The sequence below is a fragment of the Micropterus dolomieu genome, linkage group LG01 (genome assembly GCF_021292245.1).
Source record: "Micropterus dolomieu isolate WLL.071019.BEF.003 ecotype Adirondacks linkage group LG01, ASM2129224v1, whole genome shotgun sequence".
In the NCBI taxonomy this organism is placed as follows: Eukaryota; Metazoa; Chordata; class Actinopteri; order Centrarchiformes; family Centrarchidae; genus Micropterus; species Micropterus dolomieu.
Genome location: NC_060150.1, coordinates 331,180 through 349,489, shown reverse-complemented (window position 1 = coordinate 349,489; position 18,310 = coordinate 331,180). Strand labels below are relative to the sequence as shown.

At 41.0% G+C, this 18,310-nt stretch overlaps 2 protein-coding genes across 2 annotated transcripts in view; one reads left to right on the top strand and one right to left on the bottom strand.

Moving 5' to 3' along the window:
- The window catches only part of LOC123971238 (NLR family CARD domain-containing protein 3-like), a 427,855-nt gene that overhangs the window by 126,266 nt on the left and 283,279 nt on the right, over positions 1-18,310 (bottom strand). The window lies entirely within an intron of this gene.
- LOC123971220 (NACHT, LRR and PYD domains-containing protein 12-like) overlaps positions 1-18,310 on the top strand; it is a 524,333-nt gene that overhangs the window by 359,777 nt on the left and 146,246 nt on the right. The gene's annotated exons all lie outside the window — the stretch shown is intronic.

The window sequence follows — 18,310 nt, the reverse complement described above, 5'->3', positions numbered from 1 at the left end:
CTGAGGAAGTGTAAGTGTGTTTTTCATTTGATTCATGAAAACATTCAACCATCTTCAGACTGTGACATCACTCATTCAAAGTGCCAATCAATGAACAGATGATAGATCAATAACTGCAGCTGGATTCTCTCCATCAGATTCCTGTCAACTCACAATCGACACAAACACAGTAAACAGAAGGATCAAACTGTCTGACAACAACAGGAAGGTGACACTTATGAGACAGGTTCAGTCATATCCTGATCATCCAGACAGGTTTGACTGGTGGCCACAGCTGCTGTGTAGAGATGGTCTGACTGGTCGCTGTTACTGGGAGGTGGAGTGGAGAGGAAGAGTTTATATATCAGTGAGTTACAGAGGAATCAGAAGGAGAGGAGGCAGAGAAGACTGCAGGTTTGGAAGGAATGATCAGTCCTGGAGTCTGAGCTGCTCTGATGTTGGTCGTTACTCTGTCTGGCACAATAAGAGAGAAACAAAGCTCTCATCCTCCTCCTCCTCCTCCCCCCCCCCCCCCCCCCCCCTCTGGTAGAGTAGCAGTGTATGTGAACTGTCCTGCTGGCTCTCTGTCCTTCTACAGAGTCTCCTCTGACACACTGATCCACCTCCACACCTTCTACACCACAGTCACTGAACCTCTTTATCCTGGATTTGGGTTCTGGTTCTGGTCCTGGTCTGGTTCCTCCTCAGTGTGTCTGTGTTCTGTACAGGAGGGAGAGTCTCCTCCTGGTAGAGAACAGATCAGCTGAGTCTGTACAGGATCACAGAAATCTTTCAGCTTCTTGTAATAAATCCATCAATGAACTTTGTACAAAGTGATTCAAAGTGATTGAACAGATTCCTCATTTCCATGTAAACTTCTTCCACTTCCAGTCCTTTAAAGATGGAAGCTCTGATCATTAAATGGTGGAAATGCCGTTGACTTGGACCTTCTGTCATGTGTTGCTTTGAATTCTGGCTCTTGTTCCAATAAAAGCAGAATGTTACTGTGAGTGTGTTTGTTGTCTTTCTCAGCTCAGGACTACTGACAGGATTCAGTTGGAAGATCCAGTATATGGCCAAAAGTTTGTGGACGCTGTTGTCCAGAAAGAAATACTGTTCCCAGTTTGTTCTTTAGTTTTTTACAGCGTAGCATGTGTTCCCTCCTTTCATGTAGTGAGAAATTTACTTGAAATTGCAGTCCTCACTGTATTAGGAAGTAGGTTTTGGTCACAATGTTGTAACATTTCAAAGTAAGAGCTACTAGATTAACAGAGATTTAAACACAACACACATTAATGTTGATCCTACAGGGACCGTGGGAACACCTTTTGCTATATACATATATTTGCATATCTCAGAGCCAAGAAGTGTATAGTACAACTTTTGACTGCCATTTGTTCTTGTGTCATTGTACTTTAAGGTATTTAAGGAGGAAAAGGCTGCATGTAGGGAGAGTACGCTGGCGTATATGGTGAGTTTTCTCATAAACTGTGGCCACTGGTCAATTCGTGTGTCTGTGTGTGCGTTAACGGGTACACTGGTTCAATTCCGTGTGAATGCTTGCGGTTGGATGTGTGATAGTTCTAAATTTTGTTTGCGTTGTGGACAACACAATAAGGAGTGTGTGTGAATATAATGAAGAAAGATAGATAGATATAAAAGGAAGAAAAAGGAATAACCTATGAGTAACGGAAAGTGAGCTTTCATAACCGCAAATCCTGGAAAGGCACTAGGTGAATTTTCGTGTCCGTTCAAAGGAACTGGAAGCTTGTAGAATAAAAATTTTATTGTAAGTTACCTCTCGATACATGTGTTGACGAACTGTGTCAGAAGTAGCCACTCATTAAATATCTACAAACTCGAGGTAGCACAAATTTAGGAAGGAAAATAATAAAGGAAAAAGGTGCAGCGGAAGCATGCTTTATAAATAGTGTGAAGGAATGCAATCTTGTTGACTGGATAGCTACCATGTGTGTGAGAAATATGAGAGGGTGTAGTGTATGTGGAGAGCTGCCTCTGCTGTGTCTCTGCTGTATTTGTGAGGCTATGCAGAGGATGATAGGCGAGGATTAAAGGAAAATATATATATGAATAAATAAATAGAGAAGGGAAACTTGGCCATGGGGAAACTGTGTTATAAAAAATTGTTAAGGTTACTGATTGGTGCTGCTGCACGGTTTGGGTCATTTCATAATCAGCAGTTTGTTTTTCTTGGCCTAAGTTACTTTTGTGGGACCGTGCACATTTGTTTCTTCTATGTTTTACTTGCATTTCATTTCGTTTTCTTTATGTGCAAATAAACTTTTCTAAAGGCATTTTCATTTGGTATTTAACCGCAAGCAATATTTCAGAACGTTTTTTAACAGAGTATGCTTTAAATAAAAGTGGTGGGGACGTGTCCCCAGCATCCCCAGTATAAATGACACCTATGTTCCTTAGCTTGAATGTGAATGTAGGTATGTCAAAAAGATAGGGAAAATAGATTGTGATTACTCAGAGAGTTAATACTCTTATTTTAAGGTTGAAATAACCTTGTGAGTACATAAAAGGACGATTTCGTAGGGATAGATCAGATATTGCAGAGTACTGTGAATCAATATGTCGACGATATTATGGTCTGTTCACAAGATAAAGAAACATGTCATAAAGACTCTTAAATTGCTACAGATATTGGCAGAAAAGGGGCATAAGGCCTCACAAAAGAAGTTGCAATATTGCCAGGAGAAGGTTGTTCATTTGGGTCAGACAATAACGTGTGGACACAGAAGCATTGCTGATTGTCAATTGGAGGCTATTCGTAAGGCTCCAAAGCCTGATGAGATGTACAGGTTATTCTTCAGCATGTGTTGAGGATTATTCTAGTTTAACGGGACCTTTGAGAGCTATGGTTAAGGATACTGGGAACGCTCAACTTCATAGCAATCTTTCCTGGACACAGGAAGGCCTTGTGGCATTTGAAACAATCAAACCAGCGCTCAGACTACCAGACTACTCTAAGAATTTCTTGTTATATGTGTCTACTTCCACCGGAGGTAAATATGCATGTGCAGTCCTTTGTCAGCCGACAGCTACAGGGTCGAATCCTCAACCTATTTCCTATTATTCTACTGCATATTCAGATGTAGAACTAGGGCTACCACTGTGCTACAGAGCAATGGTGGGAGTTTATTTAATGTATGACAAAGCATCATCTGTTACAAGGGGTTACCCAGTAACAATTCTTACCAATCATAGTCTCAGGAATCTGCTGAACTATGGAAAATACACATTGACTATGCCAAGGCTTAGAGACTATCATAGGCTCTTACAGCAGGAAGATGTCACCCTGGTAAGGTGTGATACGGTAAATCCAGCCGAGAATTTGCCAACTTCAGAGGATGGTGAGCCACATGATTGTGTTCAAGAGGCAGAGAAATACTCAAGGCTTAGATCAGACTTGCAAGCCCTTCCACTATGTGAGGCAGACCTGGAGTATTGGACTGATGGGTCTTGTTATCGTGTGGGAGATAAATTGTGTGCTGGTTATGCAGTAGTAAAAGCTCAAGGAACTGGATTTGTTGTGAAAAAGCAACAACAAATCCAAGTTATACCATAGCCTGCGTCTGCACAGCTTGCAGAACTTGTGGGGCTAACAGAAACGTGTTTGTTAACAGACGGACAGCGAGTGACAATATATACTGATTCTGCATATGCACATAATGTATGTCATGTATGCACCACATTTGCTTGAACAGATTGACTATGTCATAGGCAGGTGTACAATCTGTCTGAAAAATAATGTCTGCAGGGGTGTGACTGTTCCTCCTGGTTACATTCCCACCCCAAGGGGTCCTATGCGTGAGTTGGTTGTTGACTTTGTCGATATGATAAAACCAGTTGAAGGGAAAAGATACATGCTAGTGGTTGTGGATAGATTTTCACGATGGCCGGAGGCCTGTCCAACCAAGCGGAAAGACGCTCAGTCGGTTGCCAAGTTTTTGTGTAGAGAGGTCATAAGCAGGTGGGGACTTCCAAATCGAATATCGTCAGATAATGGGAAAGATTTTGTGGATAAAACAGTGAAATTGATTTTGCAAAAATTGGGAATTAAACAACGTCTTGGAGCAAGGGATTTGTGAAAAAATGAATGGTGTTTTGAAAAATCGCATTGTCAAGATTTGCCAACATACGGGTCTAAACTGGATAGCGGCGCTCCATTTGGCGTTAAAGGTGTGTTGCTCAGATGAGCTGCGTGATTTACGTATAACGCCCCATGAACTGGTCACAGGAAGACGGATGCCTACGCCTTGTTTACGAACAAGCGGCAAGGGTCCAAGTTTGGCTCTTTTAGAAGACGAAATGAGAGCGTATGTCACATATATGGCCAATTTCCATAAAAAATTATCCACATATGTTTCTGACAGGCAAAGGAGAGAAGAGGTGCAGGAGAAGCTCGATGACCAACAAAGGAGTACAGTGCAACCTGGGGACAAGGTGTTCGTGAAGGTATTTAGGAGAAAGTGGTATAACGAACGCCGTGAGGGACCATTTGAAGTGGTTCGTAGTACTGGAACAGCTGTCCAGGTTAAAGGGTCTCCGACGTGGTATCATTTATCACATTGTATTAAAGCGCCTAGTGCAGAGGTGCCACGCTTGGATAGCCCTGATGGTGAAGGCAGAAGGAGAGATGCATGATGATATCCAGAACCAAAACCCAGAAGGAGATATTGTCCATTCAGTGGACAATGTTGATGATCATGTGTACACTTCTGATGATGCCAGATATGACTCTGCAATTGATGGGGAGATTTGGGGACATTGATTTTAAATATGTCCCAGAAACAGCAGGGCCTATTTCAGTGGAATGTGAAACCGCAGAGGTCACCAAGGGTTGCACCTCTGTTACAGTAGAAGCCCGTGTTCCAATTAGACAAAACAGCCCCAGACCAGTTCGGAAAAGAGTCAGACCAAAACGTTACGAAAACGTTACAGAAGAGGGAAGCTACATGGAAGGCATATGGGTTTGATTCTTCTGTTTTGAAAATTACAGATGGCTGGGCAGGTAGGAATTTATGGTTCCAGCAGTTAACTCATTCTGTAAGATCACTTAAGAAACTAGATGATCCATGTCTGTTGAAAGTCCCTGCACCAGGCACATGGGATTCAATTTTAGAGATGGTGGTCCAACCTCTATGTGTCAATCTTATGCTTTATCATGGCTGTCATATCAGCAACAATCGTCAACAGATATAGTGATGTCTTGGTCGTCGCAGTTGTTTAAACCTTAATTGTTCTTGGATAAATGAATTACTAAATAAATAAATGTGAATTTGTTAGATCAGAAGGACAATAAGTTAACAGCAAGTCCTGAAGCAATGAAGGTAAGATCCGTGAGGTCTAGTAGCTGTTTTTGTTCAAATAAGACGTATGATGGGCCAGGGATGCTTATGGGAATATCAGAGTATGATGATTATATGATGTCTTTGGATAAGCATGACCATAAGGTTAGTGAAAACACATATGAAGTATCTTTTGCTGTGCCATCTAGTAAGAAGGGAAGGACTTTGATGGTAAGAGATCAGCCTTTGCCTGGCAATGTGACTATAGGGAATTTTGGTGGATTTGTGGTGATAAGGCCTATATATTCTTACCTTATGGATGGATAGGATGTTGTTGCATGGCGACGCTAAAACTTCCATATGAGGTGTTTACAATCCAAAAAGGGGAAACACCTGCTATAGCTCATTCTGATCCTGGTTCTGGAAATACGGTGAAAAGGAGCATGGCACAATTTCATAATCTTGAATCCTACCATTGGAGGATAAGTCTAGGTGAGAAGTGGGAACTTGGACTTTTTCCATGGTATGGTGTAACTTTTTTGGCAGATCACATTGATAATATTACTTATACTTTGCAGGGTTTTGCAAACAAAACTATACGAGGGTTTAATCTTTTGTCAAATACTCAAACAAGCCACATGACATGGCTCTCGACTATATTTTAGCCAAACAAGGAGGTTTGTGTGTGGCTATGAACTTGACGGGAGACGGTTGTTATACTTTGATCCCCAATAGTTCTGATAATATCACTAGTGTTATAGATGCATTAAAGAGTATAAGGGATGGGTTTGGTCAATCTGAGGGAGCTGGATGGTCAGCAAATGCTTGGTTACAGAATCAGTTAGGACCAGTGGGAGCAGTGGTGGTTCAGATTTTGGTAGCAGCCTTTGTAGCGCTGTGTTTGATGTTTTGCTTCTGCACTGTGCTAATGACTTTTGCGAAAGCTATGACATTGAGATGGTGTTGGAGTGTTGATGCCTGGGGAGAACACTCAGATGCCTTTGTTAACTATGACTGATTTAGATGGAGGTGATGAAGTGGAACCAGATGAAGTAATGACGGAAAGATATCCATTTTAATGTTACTTTGTATTTCCATATATTGAGGTTTTAATTTTCACGTGTTATTTTGCAACAGATACTGGTTGGTGTTTTCTTTTCTTCCAGAGTATATGGGGATGTACAGATGGGGATTCAGATACTCAAACAAGGACAATATGAATGGACTCTGGACAAGGATGGTGTGGAAATGTCTGGATTGTATCGACACTACACTGGAAGTCGACACTGCTGAGGAGCTGCAGTGGAATACCGTCTGCTTTGATATAGATATGAATACATATTTGAATGAATAATACTTTCTTAACTATCATATTCTTTTTGTGTTAAGTGTGTAAAGACTTCGGTTATGGAGTTAATATATGGGGACATCAGGTTTTTTCTTTTTTCTTGATGCTTAGGGATATAGGGTCTAGGCAGGGAAAGGTCCGTATGTATTGGCTAAACCATATCTCTGCATAGACTGATAAAGATTTCTTTTATTAATTAAACTAGAGTACCATGTGTGGGCGCCTAAGGCAGAGGGGCCGTGAGAAAATTTTCCTGTCTAGATTGTCTTGAAGGGCATTTTGGAATGAAGGCTGCCGGACAGGTTTTTCATTCTCACACTCCATAAAGTTGATATATTGCTAAAAATAATACTGCAAGAAGCACGTGTTGGAAAAATTAGTCACGCAGGGGGGAATGTGTAGTATCCAATACTTGTGCATTTGACTCATAACAGTTTAAAATAGCACTGTAGCAGCAAGACAGAGGGTCAGTGACCTTCTATGGGGAGAGCAGTGATTGGTGGTTATGTAGGGACTGAACCCTTCTATAGAATTTGATCTCTAACCCCTTGTTTTGTTACCTCAGAATAGTACTGAACCCTTCTATGGGTTTGACCTTTTACTTTGCAGACTCAATGACTCGATGGTACCTAACAGATACTAAACATATCCTATATAAGCTATGTTTGATGAACAGAGAGACATCGGGTTGGGTCACTCTCCAAGCTGCTGCAGAGCATGTAATTGATGCTGAACTCCTGTAATAAACGTTTATGATCAAGAACAGTGTCAAGCGGGTTTCCTCTCAACACATCATTGCAGCATTATTGTTGGGACACCACATTAACAACATACTTTTAACTTAATGTTGTAATATTATACTAATCCAGTCATTTAGACTAGTTCCTCCAGGTTGTGCCTGTGCTGCACTGCCTACACTACTTACGTTATTCATCACTCAGTTTATTCTCTTCATCTTTGTTCCCTCCTGGCCTATTTGAATTTTGTTGTTTTGATCAAGTGGACGATGAAAGTTATCATATATCATTGCAGGCAAGCTCACATTATCTAGTTTAAACCAACTAAAACACAAAATTACACTGTTTTACATGATTCGCTGTAATGTTGTGTACATAAACATCATAGCTTATGTAAGACAGTTGCTTTTCTCAGGAAATCTGACCAGTCCTTCACATAGAAAACTGTTGGCCCGTACAGGCTGTTATAGGCAACTGAGAAAGTGTTGTGAGTTGTATTTTTTCCCTGTGGGTTTCTGAGTTTTTGCCATTGTTTCATGTGTCCTTCTGTTTGCCTCTGCTTTTCTCATTTAGTTCATGTTTAGTGTCATTCCTGTTCTGTGCACTTCTGTATTATTTTGTCCATGTTTGTGTGGTGTTCTGTTTAATGTCTGTTTTCCCTGTTGGTTGTAGTTTGTTGGTATATTTGTGATCTGTCTGCTTGTGTTCTGGATCAGTTATTTATATTCTGTTTCTTCCTGGTTATTAGTTTCCCCATGGCGTTATTGGTGTCTCTCTGTTTTCCCTGCAGTCTCTCTGTGCCTCGTTAGCCTCATGTCTTTCACCTGTGTTGCTCCCGCCCTAGTGATTATCCCTGGTATATATGTGTGGTCTTTCTGTTCAGCCCTTGCCCGGTCATTGTTTGTGTTACCCCCTGTCAGTCGTGGCTTCAGTGTCCAGCCCTTGGTGTTTTGGATTACCTGTGTTGGATTTCTGGATTTTTTTTCAATACAGCATAACTATGTTGTGAATAAAGTTGAAAATGATTCTGTTTAGCACATGCTGTCTGAAAACATACATAAAATAATAGAGAAAATCTTAGCTAAAACAAGTTCCAATGCATCTTTTAGAAGGCAACAACAATCTACTCTGTATTTCAGATTCCATGATGAGCTGAAACACAAGTACAGTGACTAAAGGAAACACTCAGAAACACACAATTTTCCTTTAGCTCTATCAAGAGCAAAGGGGTGCGTGTTCTGTTTTTCACAGGTCTGACCAGAAACTTAAAGGCAGTGTAGAGGTTGTGCGTGGCTCTATGAACCTAGAGGACCATCTATTAGTTTCCTAATGAAACTAAGATTAGGACTCAGCAACATCGAAGATTCCAAAAGTTTGCTCCCTGCCATGTCTGCGACTTTAAAACCTCTCATGAAGTGGCCAAGCAAATGTGCAATATTAAAGAATATGCCAAAATGTTTTCAACCTAAATATAAACGTTGCACAGAAATTTTTCTAAACAGACCCACAAATTTAACCTCCACAGCCCAGACGTACTCAACTTATAAAAGCCACAGCACTGTCAAATGTTTAGTTGGCATGTCACCTGCAGGAGCCATTACTTTTCTGGGGGCGGGTCAGGGCGGGCGTGTTTCCCATAAACAAATTACAGCCGAGTCTGGATTTTAATGATGAGATACTAGCAGATGGTGGTTTTACTTGCCACACGCGGTGCCACCCTGAAGATCCCTCACTTTACCAAAGGTAGGAAGCAGCTCTCTGCTCAGGAAGTGGACACATCGAGGCATTTGTCTAATGTGAGAATACACATTGAAAGAGTAATTGGTAAAATTACTGACAGCTGTTATTCCACTCACACAGGTAGACCTCTCAGAGGAGATGGTGATTGTGTGTGTGGAGCATTAACAAACCTCTGTAAATGCACAGTCCCAAGAAGAGAACATGAAGTGGTTAACTTTGTTTTAATTATTATTTTTTTAGGTGGTGGTGGCGGCAACAGAACAGAGAAGGATCAGTGAATAATTGAGTAAATGACATTAATAGACTAGGAATAATAATCCTGAAAATATTTACAGTAACAAACAATAATACTAATGATTGCAGCAGCAAAAGTAATATTGGAAATTATGATTATACATTGCAAATTTAAGTAATAGAGTAAAAATAAATACTTGTGTAAATATATATATATATACTGTGTGTGTGTGTGTGTGTGTGTGTGTGTATATATATATATATTTATATATATAATATAATATAATCATTTATATTAACAATAACAATTATGTAAATAAAAAACAAAACAAACACATTAACATAGTCCAAATGAAAACAGGTATTATCAAAACCAAACTATGATATAGTGATATAGACAGCAGCCTTGGCAAGTAAAAGAAAGGGCAGACACAAAACAGAAATAAAACAAATAACAATAAATAAATTTGTATCTATACATTTTATATTATATTTTTTTCTTTATAATGATAATTATTGCTGTGCAATTGTTATTTGCTTCGATGTAAAATACTATTTATTTGATGTTTTTTTTGACAGGGACAAATGCATAGAACATTGCTTTATAAAGAATACAAAGTAGATGCCATGCATACAGGTTTCTAGACGTGACTAATTTGCAACCCCTGTCCCTGGTTAGGCTTATAAAATTAAAACAGAAATTACAGGATATTCATTTTAAAATTTACAACCATTAAAATACATACAATAAATACATCCCATACATGTAATAAGATATGGACTGAAGTAGATGTAGAAATCACTACAAACAGAGTATAGACACAACAAACATTACAAGAACACAAATGTGTGCATATGTCTGTGCATGCTAACATATGCAACATCATGTTTGTATGCATTGCATTGTATCCTGTACAGTCAGTGTTCACGGAGTTATTTCACTTTCAACCATTGCTTTAAATGTATATTAAAAACCTTGAGTTCTGTCAATGTTTTAATTTCGGATGGTAAAGCGTTCCACAGATGTATGCCTCTTACTGAAAATGATGTCTGACCAAATGTTGTTCTACGTTTTGCGGCTATACAGTTTCCACTTACTGTGCCTCTAGTTCTTATTCCGGTTCTGGTCCATTACTTTTAGTGCCTGTTTATATAATGACCTAATGGGTGTAATTGTTTGGTTGGCCTGACCCCAAACAGTTATGCAATACGATAAATTAGAAAATATCATAGAATGCATAAACTGCTATGCTGCCTTAAGGGGTTTATATTGTCTTATTAATGGGAAGCAGTTTAAATTTGTCCTGACAGTTCTGCACAGTCTCTTTACATGTCTATCAAACTTAAGAAGAGAATCTAAAGTAACCCCTAATAATTTAAATTCATGTACCTCATCTATCTCCTTCTCATCTATCTTTATTCTGAAATTTTCATTGACCTTTCTTTTTATTGAAAAGCACATAGAGACTATTTTATCATAGTTCAGGGTCAGATGATTATTTCGGAGCTACTGTGATACACCGACCAGTTCTTTTGAAAGCATCTCAGCTGCAATCTGAGGGGTTTTTGCTGAGACATATATAATTGTGTCATCTGCATACATTTGGCATTTAACCATTTTGCAACTGTCAGGTAGATCGTTTATATATAAACTAAAAAGTAAAGGGCCTAAAATTGAACCTTGTGGAAGTCCGATTTGACATGTTTGGACAGATGAATTAATTCTAACACACTGCTGCCTGTGTTCGAGATATGATCTAAACCAAGTTATTGCATCATGTGACAGTTGTACTAGTGTGCATTAAATAATTTGCTTCTATGTACATTTGGTTCTGACTCACTCATTTGTGCACTGTTCACAGTACCACTCCACAACCTTCCAAATTCTTCTTCCTCTGGCGCATGTGTAGTGGAAATGGTTTTTGCACTTTGCACAGTCAATCATCATCCCAAAGTCTGGTCTTTCACAGTGTGGGCAGACTGTAGCTGCTTGCATCAGTGTATCCGTGCGGCGCGTTGTTTGAAGAACCCTTCAGCTTTGGGCAGGACTGCTTGCAGCATTTCTTCATCTCTGGTGATGCCATTGATAGTGACATCTTGCTTTGTGCACACTACGAAGTCACTGTACTGGATGTTGATATAAACATGTGAAGTTGAACTTGACAATGGTGTAGCGCTTTGTCTAAGCAGAACTGTGTGTCCTCGCCACTCCCCGTCAGACCGTCACCGTATTTGTACGGACACTTAATCTCTGCAGCTGCTTTCCCCCAGCAGGTACAGTGTGCCGTTCCATCCGGCAACGCCCCAAGATGTGGTTTGTCAGGCCTCACAACAAGACCGCAGAGTTCCACGTCAAAGCTGTGATGTTGTGTTTTCATTTTTTCTGTGTACTGTCTCCTGGCTGTGTCCTCCACATCTATTCCCCAAAGTACTGCTGGGACACGGGACAATTGCTGTGGTGCATGACCTGTTTGCCTTTTCGGTTTCTACAGTGCATACGCGATGTAGGGTTGCGCTCGTTATCCTGCCAGTTCTGTGTGTGTGTGCCAGGCCTGAGAGTGGGACTGGTTTCTAGTCGGAAGCTCAAGGTTCACACACTACTCGTTAGTTAACTCTCTCCCCAGTTTTGCAAAGGTATCTTCACTTCTCTCTGGTGTTTTATTTGGGCAGAGGCCTCTCAGAGTGGCATCATACAGAGCTACCGGCTGCTCTGGCAGGTCTCCGGTCTCTGTGTCAGATTGGGATGCAGAATTAGTGTTACTGAAGTCCATGCTAGTGAGCACAGCTGCGTTAGGCGCCAAGACTTTCAGATTTGCTATGTCTTCATCTGTCAGCTCTAAATACACAATAAAATATATGTTAGATAACTTCTTTTAATACAAATTGCAACCACAGCTGCTTACATATCTTATTAATAGGACCTTGGCTTCTATTTTTATATGAATGATGTGATAGTGATGACTTAATAAAAAGTTGTAAATCTATCATTTATTGCTGCTGCTACCTTGTTATATGTACATGGCCTGATCTTGTCTACCTTTGACATTGTTTCTACGCTTTGCTCTGGCCGGCTGCAGTTGGGTGTCTGTCGTCTTTCTGAAGCTGATCTCACTCGGTCTGGCTGGCTTCACCTCTCTCTTGGATGTGTGGAGCCACATATTTGTCCCTGAAGTACAACACTTCTCCGTTTTTCCCATCCTGACCCGCAGCTCAGCTTTAAACATAAGGGCGGCAGCATGACCCTAACCTGCACAAAATGGTACATTTATTCCTAGCTATCTACTGAATGAAACACAAGTGTAAGTGGCGCTTTAGGCTATACGTGTCAATAACAACAGCTGTATGATTTCAGCAAAGATTTCAGCTGTGGATGGATTTGTCTGTTACAGACTCCTGAAAGCACTTCTGAACTGTCCGTCTGTACGCTCAGTATGTTTACTGCAAGCTTACAGCGAGGGATATTCAAAACAAAGCTTTTTTATATTGTTCATTTGCCTCGTCTACCTCACTTAACAATTTTCAGTGTGTGGGACTTCTTATTTTAAACTGTTATTAGCTATCTTTATTTGCTTTTGAGTCCCCAAAAGTTGAATTTCTTTCATTTATTTCTTTGAATTTATTGGTAATTTTTTTCTTTCTCCGCACTTCAAGCTCCCTTTTATATTATTTAAGTAAAAGTGCTGCAGTTTATTATGTGATCAAGCAGTCAATTACTTAGTCTATTCAGCTTTATGCAAGATGTGCTTTACCAGAAAGAGAATTCTTTTCCCGTCTGATGAAAACAAGTTTCACTGTAACATGTTTTGTTTCTGTGAAATGTAGAAATGTTTGAAACTGACTGTTTAATAAAGAGAACTTGAATTGTAATAATGGAGTTGTGTTCATATTTATTAGGACTACCATCTGAAAATGGGCATTTTGTAAATTTTAAGTTGACTAGAAGTCATTTTGTTGAGTGAGTTTCTGTTAGTATTTGAATCTAGCACAATTCATTCTTTTGAGTAGATTTACCTCAGAGTATAAGTTGCACAAAATTACTGAGTAAAGAATTAGTCAGCGGAATGTAATTTTAATAAGCATCAGTAAATCAGTGTAATTTAGTATGCAGAAATTAAAGTATTGTATTTAAGTGTACTCAAAAATATTATTATGATAACCGCTACTTAAATATTTTGAGGTAATCAGTTTCCACAAATATTTTGAGTATTCTGAACTCGTTGGGGTTTACAGTGAATGTAAGACTTTAGCGTAAAAATAAGCCCAGCAGGAGAAAAAAAGTGTCTTTATCTGTGTGTTTATCTGATCGGAGGCCAGTTAAAGTTTTACTGGAGAGTAAGTGGGTGAACCTGAGAGGACAGTGAAATACAGGAGTCTCCCGTGAACAGTGGGAGGGTTAGCAAGTAGGAGCTAACCGGAGCTAAGCTCTGTGGCTCTCTGTGTTTCAGGCCACGGTCTGATATGGTCCACATTTAAACAATAATGTGAATTTAGCAATAAGGCCTGCAGTCTGAATGCAGCCTCAGAGACCAGACCAGCACCTGTAGGTTTGATCAGTGACCCATATCAGTAAGTGGTTTCTGTAATGTCTGTTAGTGAAGTTAAAAAGGCTCCCTGTTTTCCCTCAGGTAACATCGCCACCCTCTGTCCCAGAATGCACTGCTCCAGCAGCAGTTCTGTCCATTGTGACTTTAATGCTGAGGAGTTTAACTTTGTCAGCTCAGACCCAGGAGCCATCCGCCCCTCCAAACCTGGAGCCCTGGTCGTCTCCTCTGTCATAGAAGCAGTCAGACCTCTCCGTGTGACCAGGATCTGGGTGCTCCTCTCTCAGACACTTGGAGGAAGTGGTGCGCTGTGTTTGCTTCCAGGTTGAGTTCGCAGAGATCTGATGGAGAGAACCACGTAGAAAGGTTGGATCGGTTTTGTCTAAAGAATCAGACTCCCATCAGCCTCGGGGGGTCGTGAGTAGAGACAGATTAAAGGTCAGCAAAGGGACAGACTGAGTTCTAATGCTTCACTTTATTTGAACCTGGAAAGCAGCAGGAAGTCTGTAACTGCTGCTCAGTTATTCCCTCAGAGTAAAGAGCTGTCTGCTTCATCTGTTTGCTTCTTGTTTCAACATTTAATCTGCGTCCAGTAAATGGTTGTTGGCTCGTTGACTGTTTTGGTCTCATTAGCATTGAATCAGTTCTTTCTCTGTTTAAATCTTAATCCAGTTTCTGCAGCTTTCTGCCTGCTTCAGTAAAATCTCCAGTCCTGTAGGTAAACAGGGTATATGATGAGAAACTACAGCTGGTTTCCATCTTTAAGACTTCCAGGGTACACGGGATTCAGCTCAATCAGATCTGTCCATCTGCTTTATAGGTTTTCTTTTCATTAATGACTCGTTGTTGGTCTCTGATCTCAGGTCAGTCCTCCTCCAGTCACAGCTGCAGTCACCTGTACAGGTGAGTCTGTCTGCAACAACATGTGCGGCGTGGAGTAAAGCTGTAAAGTCGGGATGTTCCTGCAGCGGCCGCTCTGCAGTCACTGAGGAGGAAGGAGCTGGGCGCCGAAGTTCTGACTCAGGAAGAGTTTAAACTCAGGTTTTAGTTTAAAAACAGGACGCAACAGTTCCCTGTTTGGATTCCAGGAGGACAAAGAGTCAGACAGTGAAAAGCATCTCACCGTGAGTCTGAGTATACTGCCACATATGCAGTGTGAACAGTGCCCACAGATAGAGAACACCTGCAGTTTATCTTTCCACCAGCAGGGGGCGCCACAGTTCTCCAGGACACGTGGACCGACCCTGTCTGCAGTCTGCAGTGTTTCCACCACAGTAAGGATTCATAAAGAGCTCTGGGAGCCAAGGACTTCCTGTGGATTTGTTGTGTCTCTGTGAGCAGGGGCCGCCGTATAGGGGGAAATGTTAGGAACATTCCAAGGGCCCCTAACTGAGAGGGGCCCCAAAAAATAGGTATAAATACTAATATAAAATAATATTATATACATTTCAAATATCACAATGAAATGAATGATGTCTTTGTTTTTACCTGTTTTTGGCAGTAAAAGTTAAACATCCTGTTGACCTGACAGTAAACCTCCGCAGTGAGCGACCACCCCCCTGTGTCTGCGTGAAATGGTTTGGTCCTGCCTCAGCGCTCTCATCAGTGCCGGTTTATTTGCAGTCTGCAGATGAGCCAGAAATCCAGTGATCACAAACTCTGAGAGAGAGGAAAGACAAAGGACAGGATGTCAGTCTGTGAGCCAGTGTTTGACCCAGAAAGGTGGGCGGCCTTTAGTCTGTGAGTGGTGTTAGCTCTGTAGCTAACTGTAGCTAAGCTAGCTAGCTACAGACTAGTGTTAGCCTACATTTCATCAACATTTAATCAGCGCAGGGAAATGTTTAGCGAGATATTAGAGATAGATGCCAGACCCCCTTTTTTTGTTGAATGGGAGCAGGAGGAATGATGAGCTGCCAGTTTTTTACATTTATTACACAAACTATGTCCTATAAATTTGGATGTACCACGCCCCATGTACAGGGCCCACAGGCCTCCTTTTAAAATCCAAATACTACTTTCAAGCCGACTTAGGTATCCTTAACAATCAAAATACGACCTTACAGTATTTTCAACCTAAAAGTCTCCAGCTACACTTCCTGTAACTGACAACGCTTCAGCCCTGAGGGTTTGTATGTAAGCTATTCAAACCTAAATAGCAAACAATCTCTGAATATTCAGGTTTTTTGTTAGGTTGGTTAAGCTAGATTTGAATTTACAGAGATGACTTTAGTTAGAGACCAGACAACCCACTACACAACTTACCATACCAAGATGTGGCCAATCTCTCCTTTAACCAAGTGTTGAGCAGCAAAACTCTTTTTTCTCTTTCTCCCTCTTGTAACTGCGCCTGCCCCAGAAACAAGACTGTGCGTCGACTGCCCCTCCCTAGCGGCTGCACGCTCACGAGGCTCGTCCTCGCCTACAGCCTGTGATCCTTGGCCTCTGTTTAACCGCTTCCTCTCCAGATCTGTTTTAAACCCTTCTTCTTGAAAACACATTCATACCCTACAGAAAATTATTACAAAAGCAAACATTGAAAACAATAATAATTTACACAACTTTAAAAACTATTAACACTTTCTCTCAAATTTAGCACACAACAACAGATTCTCATTCTCTCCTGTAGGCCACTCTAACAAGCGTCTATGCAACCAATGGTCCCAAATGTTTATTTCAATGGGCAAAGATCAAACTCTGAAACCCCTAAAGACAAGCACACCATAGTCTTGAGCCAAACTGAACCCTTTTCTGTACCCTTTTTAACAGTTTAATCAAGCACAAATCAAAATATCAATTCAACATTGCAGGTGCTCAAACCATTTGAGCACCTGCAAACGGACTTCATTGAACTGACACCGTCGCAAGGGAAGAACTGGCTCCAAGAGGCCCCCCGCTGTAGATTCCTGCTCTGTGTGCTGCTGTTTGCACTCAGGGACTGTGGCCCCCGCTGTGTCTGTCTGGATCTGTGGAGGAGACACAGGATGATGAGGGGAAAGGAATCATTTCTGTTTCCTCTTAGTTCACCTTCTACAAAGACCCCGGGAGAGCTCCTCTACACCGGCGATCTGTTCTGGAGTCTGGTGATCCATTTTACTTTCATGGTCCATCTGTTCAGTGTCCTCTTTTCCTGTGGTGATCTCTGTTTTATAATTGATGGGGTTTCATTCTTGCCTTGCTTCTGTCATTCTCTCTGCCCGCCTGCATGTCTGTCTCATTGTCTTGATTGTCACCTGTTGTGGCCCCGCCCTGCTCGTTACCTCGTGTATAAATGTTTGCTTCTTTCTTGAGTCTGCGTCCGGTCGTTGTGTATAGGGTGTTCTACCTGTCTCTGTGTTGCCTTTTACTGTGCTGCCAGATCTATCGTTTGGACTTTGGTCTCTACTGCCTGTAAGCTTGTGTCCTGTTGAAGTTTTTGATGAAACCTTTGCAAGTGAAGTCAGCTACCCCGTATCCTACATTTGGGCTCTAAAGCTGCTGTTCACTTCAACTAAAACCTGACACAATCCTGTTCAGTGAACATTTTCTGATTTCACTGCAGTCTGACACTTTGAGTTCAAACACATGTTAGACTACAAATCAGACAATAATCTGTAGTTCTGTGGGAGTTTCGTGTTCAGACACTCATGAAGCTCAGCGTAGGTTCATCCAGGAAGATCTTCCTCACACATCAGTCATTCACTCTCTCTCTCCCTGCCCCTAACAGCTGACTATGGGCGTTCTCACCAACGAGCGACTCTAGCAACTAGAGGTTGTGGACAGAAAGCCCAGGGATGTAGCGTCATCAAGAGTTGTGTCCACATAACATCCTGTTTCTGTGTTAGGTCTACGGGTCTTTATTCATTGGCAACAAGCAGACTGAGGTTCAGATGAAACAGTTCATCATTAATCACATCTGTAACTAAGCTTTGATAAAGAGAAAAGAGCTGGAGGGGGAGGACATGTCGGTTTGTAGTTACTTTGGTTTCCACAAAGAAGAGATCTCTTTAACGGAGAGTGGTTGCTATGGTAACTTAGTTTAGTAAGGTCAATTAAAAAGGTTCTGGATCAGAAATATGGAAAATACCAAAATAATAATAAACACAAGCAGACAGATCATAACCAGATACACAATAACAACAGATAGAGGTGCAAACCAAAGACTGCAAACTATAAAACAAGCCTGAACTAAACAGAACAGCAAACACGGAGTCTGAACACAAGGCAAATCAAACATGGACCCAACTAATAACGCAGAATAATAGAAACCCAGACTAGATAACACAACAACTCAGGCAAACCCCACAACAAGACAGAAACCAAAAACACAGTGACAGACCAGAGGGCTGTTTCACAAAAGTAGAATTTAGAAATCCAGGATAAGAGATAAAGCTAGGCTTGACCTAGTGTGATAAGTGCATCCTGGCCTTTTCTGTT